The sequence below is a fragment of the Echinops telfairi genome, unplaced genomic scaffold, assembly GCF_000313985.2.
Source record: "Echinops telfairi isolate 266 unplaced genomic scaffold, ASM31398v2 ScPeMD7_2291;HRSCAF=2852, whole genome shotgun sequence".
Classification (NCBI taxonomy): domain Eukaryota; kingdom Metazoa; phylum Chordata; class Mammalia; order Afrosoricida; family Tenrecidae; genus Echinops; species Echinops telfairi.
The window spans coordinates 47792720-47799490 of NW_022106189.1; positions in this window are offsets into that span (position 1 = coordinate 47792720).

The following is a 6771-nucleotide window of genomic DNA, read 5'->3' on the forward strand; positions in this document are numbered from 1 at the left end:
CTGTCCGGATTTGACTTTGCTTATGGATGCAGACTTCACAAGGGTCCAACTGGAATGAAGACTCCTCATGTCGAAAAACATGATTGTCTTCTCTGAGAACTGGGTTGATGTAAGTGGGAAGTATATAAATTGGAAACCCAAAATTGGGGGAGATAAAGGCATGAAGTGGTTGGCTTACAAACTTTCATAGGTGGGGGGAAAAATTCACAGGATTATAGGGTTAAGGTGTAGGTGTTCCTTAATTGCAATTGTGACACTAAAGAATTATGTACAGGTGCCAGATTGGCAAGGGGTGGATTGAGTTAGTTAGTTTATTGTGACAACCTGGCCAATAAACACATGTGGGATTAATTGAAGGGTGGAGGGACAAATGGCTCAGTGAGCCTCACCTTTCTAGTTCTTGGGTCTCTTGCGTTGTGATGGTCGCACCAGGGTGCAGCTGCCTTAGCAGTTCCCTGCTTCAGCTTGCTGCAAGACATCCCCAAGGAGAAGCCACTTGGACCTACCCTGATGCAGCCTTGGGTGCTGGAGCACCCGTGTGGAGACCCCTGCCAGCGCTGAGATGCTTACATGTTCACTGACCCGGCTTTCCTCCTGCAGTCAGCATTGTTACGTCTGCTTTGTGAGATGGAGGAGGACTTTGTGGACTGGTGTTGGACATAAGGGTTAATGGGTTAATGTTGGACTTGTGGGCTTGGGCAGCACTGGGTTAGGATGTTTTCTTGATGCACAGTTAACCTTTATATAAAACTCTCTCTTATGCATGAGTTTCTGTGGATGTGTTTCTCTAAAGGACCCAGACTAACGCACACACATATGTAAGAGAGTCCACCCGGACTAACACAGTCACCATGAGTCACACTTGGCTCAACGGTGGCAGTGAGTGAGGACGTTTTAATAAGGAGCTGGTGGCGTGTGAGACAGCACTCACTTAGACTGCAGTTTGAACCCACAGCTGACCCGAGAAAGGAAGATGGGCACCCTGCCTTGGCACCCAGTCTTCTGGGCAGCTCCGTCCAATAGGGTCACAGGAAGTGACGGAAGGCAGCTATGTGATGTCTGAGTGGCACTTACTCCTAGGAGGGCACCTGGGCTGAGTGAGCAGGAGGCACCGCCACGGAGGGAGGAGGAACATGGGAGGCACCCTGCAAAGCGTGGGAGAGGAGGAGGGCAGAGTGGGCAGAGCACTGGCAGGGACTTTCCCCGAGGCCCAGGGGCCACTGTACTTGGTGTGGACACTCAGGGCCCAGGCAGCAGAGCCTCTGAGTGGCCAACTGGGGCTGGGAGGAGCAGGTGCCAGGCTCCACAGGCTGCTCCCAACCAGAGTCCACCCCTGTCCCTCATCCCACCCAGGGCCAGAGTGGTGGGCCTGGTGAGGAGGGTTTCATGTGCTGAAGAGGTGGATCCAGCGGCACGGGAAGGGGCCTGCAGGTGGCAAGTGGAGACGAGGCTGGGCGCCAGCAGGGCCCCATCTGGTGCAGCCTCGGGCAGACGGAGCTGGCACAGGGACAGCACACCCTGCCCGGAGGGTCTCCTGCCTGGAGGCTCCTGAGTTCTGGGCCCCCGAGGACTGTGGGATGTGGCCGGACGCCAGCAGTCCAGATGGAGGGAGGGGGCCAGGCATGGGTGGGTGGGGGGCAGCCGCAGGCTCGGGCTCCACACGCTGACTTCTGCTGGCCACCTGCTCACCCAGCTGCAAGGACAAGGGACGGCTGCCTCCCTCCCAGCGTCTCCGGGCTGCCACCCTCAGGCAGCGCACAGCTCTGCAGCCAACGGATAGGGCTGGCCCCACTCCTGCAGGCCAGGCCAGGCCAGGCCCACATGGAGGGTCATGTCCTGTTCACTCCCTGAGTGGGTCTCCCAACAAGGAGGGGTGCCCACTGCCGATGTGGCCCAAGCGTCCCTCCAGGAGCATCTCTGCTCTGGTCCCACACTTCCCGCTCTGCTCCGGCGAGCAGGCCCGTGGTGGCTCCACATTAGAGGGGCGTCCAGCAGAGTCCAGATGGAGGGAGCCCTGCAGCCACTGGTCAGGTTCCCGGCCTGACTCTGCGGGTCGTGCACCCACTCACTCACTCCTTGTCGGGCACCTACTGGCCCAGGGCAGGACAGGGCCATAGGACATAGGGCAGGGAGTGAAGGGCACAGGGCAGGGGGCCTGAGGCATGGCAGGGGGCACAGGGCTGAGGCCCCCATGATTCGTGGGATGAATGTCGACAGCCCCCTCATGGGCCTGACCAGACCCCAGGTCCCAGAGGGCGGCGGCCCCCAGACGGCCTGATGAGGATTGCTGAGGGGCTGTGGCCACTCCATCTGGTCCCCAAGAAACCCAGGGGCCACATGGGATGACAGCTCAAGAGACAAGGTGAGGGGGACCTGGGGTGTCAGGCTGAGGCAACTGGGTTCCTAGGCCCCTGACAAGGTGATGGGGAGCAGGGAATCAACGTGAGCTGCTGGGCCCTGGCCCCTGACTGAGTCACACACCAAGGAGGGTGAACTAAGCCTGGCTAAGGTTACCCCCTCACAGGAGCCCTGTCTTTGGGCTGGCTTGCCCCCCAGCCCCAACACTGCCCCCTCCTCCCACAGCAGAGCCACCCCAGCCAGGGTGAGCGTGCCCCTCCTACCTGCTTTATTTCATGGGGACAGGGTCGAACAGGTAGCTGATCCACAGATGGCTTCCAGAACTCTCCTGGGGGCACAGATGGCTGCCCCCTGCCCCGCATCTTTCCCTCTGCCCCAGAGGCAGGGCCCATCGGGACGGTTCAGGAACCCGTGTGCGACACCCCCACCACCCACCCCACCCCAGGAGAGACTGATGGCAACCATTTTCCTGGCACTTTGTTTGGGGGGGGGGGCGTGCACCAGTAGAGATGGCCAGCTTCCTCTGTGTGCTTGCTGGGCTCCTGCTGGGAACTGTGCGGGGTCTGGAGGAAGACTTGGGGCGCCTGGATCTGCGACAAGGAACTTTATTTCTCACATAGTCCTCCAGCCCCACGGTGCGGCCAAGGGGGTCCCCGGCAGCATGTGTGAGCACCGCCAGAGTCTCGGTGCTCAGGCGGACTCAGGTTTCTTACAGCGAGTTGCCAGCTCATCCCGCTTTTACTCCTGGGGGACACGCTTTGTTACGGATCGAGTTCTCGGAGCCACCTAGTCGCTGCCGGCTCACTGTGTCCCCTGAAAAGTGTGTTGTAAAGCCACAGAGGGTTATGCCTTGGGCTGCTAACTGCAACATCAGTTCGAAACCACCAGCCGACTCCCAGGAAAAAGATGAGGCTTTCTGCTCCTGTAAAGATTTGCCGTCTTGGAAACTCACAGGGCAGTTCTGTTCTGTCCTGTGGGCTGCTGGGAGTCCGAATGGGCCTGGTGGCTGTGGGTTGGTTTGGGGATTTTATGTCTGGGGTTATAGTCCCATGTGAGGCTGTTAATACGTCGTCCTTGTGCAGGGAATGTCTGGCAAGATGCAGGAAGAACAGGTTAGACAGAATGGGGACAAGAGACACCATGACACAAAAGTGGCTGCTGAATTCTGGCCACCCGCTCACCCAGCTGCTCTCCAGAAGCTCAGAGGAGACCAGGGCCTCCCCAAGTCAGCACCCTGACTTCAGACTTCCAGCCTCCTGAACTGTGAGAAAATAAGTTTCTGCTTGTGGAAACCACCCCCTTGTGGGGTTTCTGCTTTAGCAGCAGAGAAATGAGGCTCCACCATCCTGAACAGTAAACACACTCTCCCCGGCCCTCCATCTGCCACTGAATGCACACCCTGCAATCCAAGGTGTCCCCCACCTCACCCCCCTCAGCAGGTGTGCAGAAACACCAGGCCCTGGGGCTTGTCTCAACAGAACTAAGATGGGGCTACCAAGAAGCCATGCAAGTGGGTCTCCTAGGACCACGCTGGCCCTTTCTGGGAGAGACCACACCCTGGCTGCATGTGCTTGCTCTGTGCAGCCATAAACACCCCAGGGCTGCCCCCCCACCCCCCCCACACACACACTTTGTGCCTGTCATTGGCCTTGCTGACCTTGTTAGGTAGCCTGGTAGGGGGCTGTTCCTCTCCATGCCCAGGGGGCTCCCTACAGCAAGTTGGAAGCTGATAAAGGCTAAAGGGCATGCTCCAAATTCAGGCCCTGGAGTCAGGAAGGTGGTATACCTAGGTGGGTGGTACACCTGGATTGGCCCAATCTAGGCCAGGTGGGCTTAATTCAGTCAATGGGGTCAACCAGTAACTTCAACCACACCTCCCAGCGGAAGGGTCCAAAAGGCTAGAACTTTGAGACAACCCTCCCTCATTTTCCAGTTGCTCTCTCTCGGCTTGTGTTCAGTTTACTGTAACACCTGAAACTGCTTCTATCCTTTATAAAACTCACTTGGATCACAAACTGGGCTTCGGCATGAATTCTTTCTTGTGGAAGCCAAGGACCGAGGCATTTCCCACCAGAGGAAACTACTACAGGTCACAGGAGAGTAAGGCATTGTGTGCTCCCGGTCACAGAGTGACCTGCTTCTGGATGTTTATTCCATGGCGGCATAACTACAGGGTCAGCGGTTCAACCTACCAGCAGCTCCAAGGGAGAAGGATGAGGCTTCTGGCTCCCCTAAGGTTTGACCGCTGCACAGGCCGCACGGTCAGTTCTGTTCTGTCCGAATTGACTCGATGGGCAATGGGCTGGCGCCTTGTTTATTTTCCCTGCAATACGCTGAAGTGATACACAGCTGTGGAACAGGAACCCCATTTCGCCCCTGTGGGGAACGTGTGTGTCAGCAAGGCTGGGAGCCAGGCCAGGGCAGGACTGAGTCCGGTCTGTGAGGCCAGAGGAGGCTGGGTTAACATGGTCTTTTCAGTGGCCTCGTTTGCATGTGAACGTTGGACACGGAATAAGGAAGGCTGAAGACGGTTGATGCATTTGAGCTGTGGTGCTGGAGGAGAATATTGAATGTACCACGGACTGCTGCAAGGACAGACTGATGTGTCTTGGAAGACGCACAACCAGAGCGCTCCTTAGAGGCAAGGATGGAGAGACTTGGTGTTAGGTATGTTGGACGTTTCGGCACGCTTGGTAAAACAGGGCAATGAAAAAGAGGAAGGCCCTCAGGAGGTGGATTGTAGGCACAGACACAGGAGCAACGGCGGAAATGGTGCCGGGCTGGTCGGAGTTTTGTTCTGCTGTCCGTCTGTGAGTTGGAACTGATTGCGCAGCGCTTAATAACAGCAGCAGCACGGATGTCTGCGTGAGATGCTTTCTCATTATCATTTCACTTGCGCTCCTCCGATGTCTCAGGAGAAGCCGGTGGTGTGGTGGGTTACGTGCGGGGCTGCTCTCCAGGTCAGCAGTTGGAACCACCACGTCCCTCGGGAGAAAGATGAGGCTCTCTGTGCCTGTAGAGATTCCCGGTCTGGGAAACCCCAGGCAGCAGCTCTTCTCTGTGGGCAGTGCCTCACGAATAAGATCATTTCTTCCTCTGCCTGGTGGCCACCTGGACATCTTCTTGGGTGGCATCTGTGTATCTCATTGGCTTAGTTTTTCATTGGGTTGCTTGCCTTCTCAAGGTGCAGTTGAGATGCTGGGGTTTCGCTTCATGTCAGAGACGAGTGTCCCAGGCTTCAGGGCCTCGTTCTCCTCTGAGGACGATCTTTGGCTGCACACATACCTGACTTTTCCGAGGTTCTGGTCATCTAGCTGCTGCTTCTGTGTCTTCTCAAGTTCTGTTCAGTAACGTCTTTAGGTCGCAGGTTGGGGACCCTGCATCTGTCCCTATTGACTTTTTTCCCACCAATGGCCTTTATAGTTTTAGGTTTTACGTTTGATCCTTTGGTCCGTTGTGCAGAGAAGGGGAGAGGGGTTCCCCATAAATCTTCACAGGTCCGGTAGGTGCAATTGTACCGCGATAACAAGTAAGGATTATAGTAGAGTCACAGAGAGCATGAGAGGTAGAGGAGAGATTGGGATAATGGAGTCAGACACAATTCATGGTAGCTTGCTCACCTCAGCACCGTGTGGTGGTCCTCGTGGGGGGAGCCCGGCCACAAGAGCAGGAGCAGCCTCAGGGACCGAGAACTGGGGAGCCTCTTTTCTTATTGCTAACCACGCATTCTATCACTTTAGGGGGGCATGATTACAGAATCACACATCATAGGAAGGGGCAGTACAGTAGGCATACACATCGTAGGAAGGGGATCTATGATAGGCATAAGCGTGACAGGAAGGGGATGAACTAGGGGTGTGCCCAAAGGAATGGGAAGGTCTAGGGGTATACATGTGACAAGATGGGCAGACCCTGGATTCATGATGGCAGCCTAACCTTGGTCATCCTTGGGCGGGTTTGACCTCTCTGGTGTCTCCTACAAGGAAACAGACAACTACTCCTTATCAGAAGGGAGTGGGCCCTACTTGTTGTGGGATAAACAGTGGTGTCTGCTTGGTCTAGACAGCTGATAACTCTCAGGGAGAATGACCTCCAAACCACTCCTGATGACCCAAGTGTACAGTCATTCTCAAGCAGCTAAGTCTGGCATATATTTGGGGGAGACAACTTGGGAGAAATCCTTCTGTTTCCCATAGTCCGTTTTGAGTTTGTCTGTCTGTGATGTGGGACTTCAGTCCCATTTCGCTGTCCCACAAAGGGATGCTCTGTCATTCCCACGCCATTGGCTGGAGATGATCTCTTCCCCAGTCATGCATGCCAGCCTCTTGTCAGAGCTCAGCTACCCGCAGGTGGGTGGACTGAGTTCCGGGTTCCCCGCTCTGTCCCATTGGTCAGTGTCCTTGTCTCCCCCCC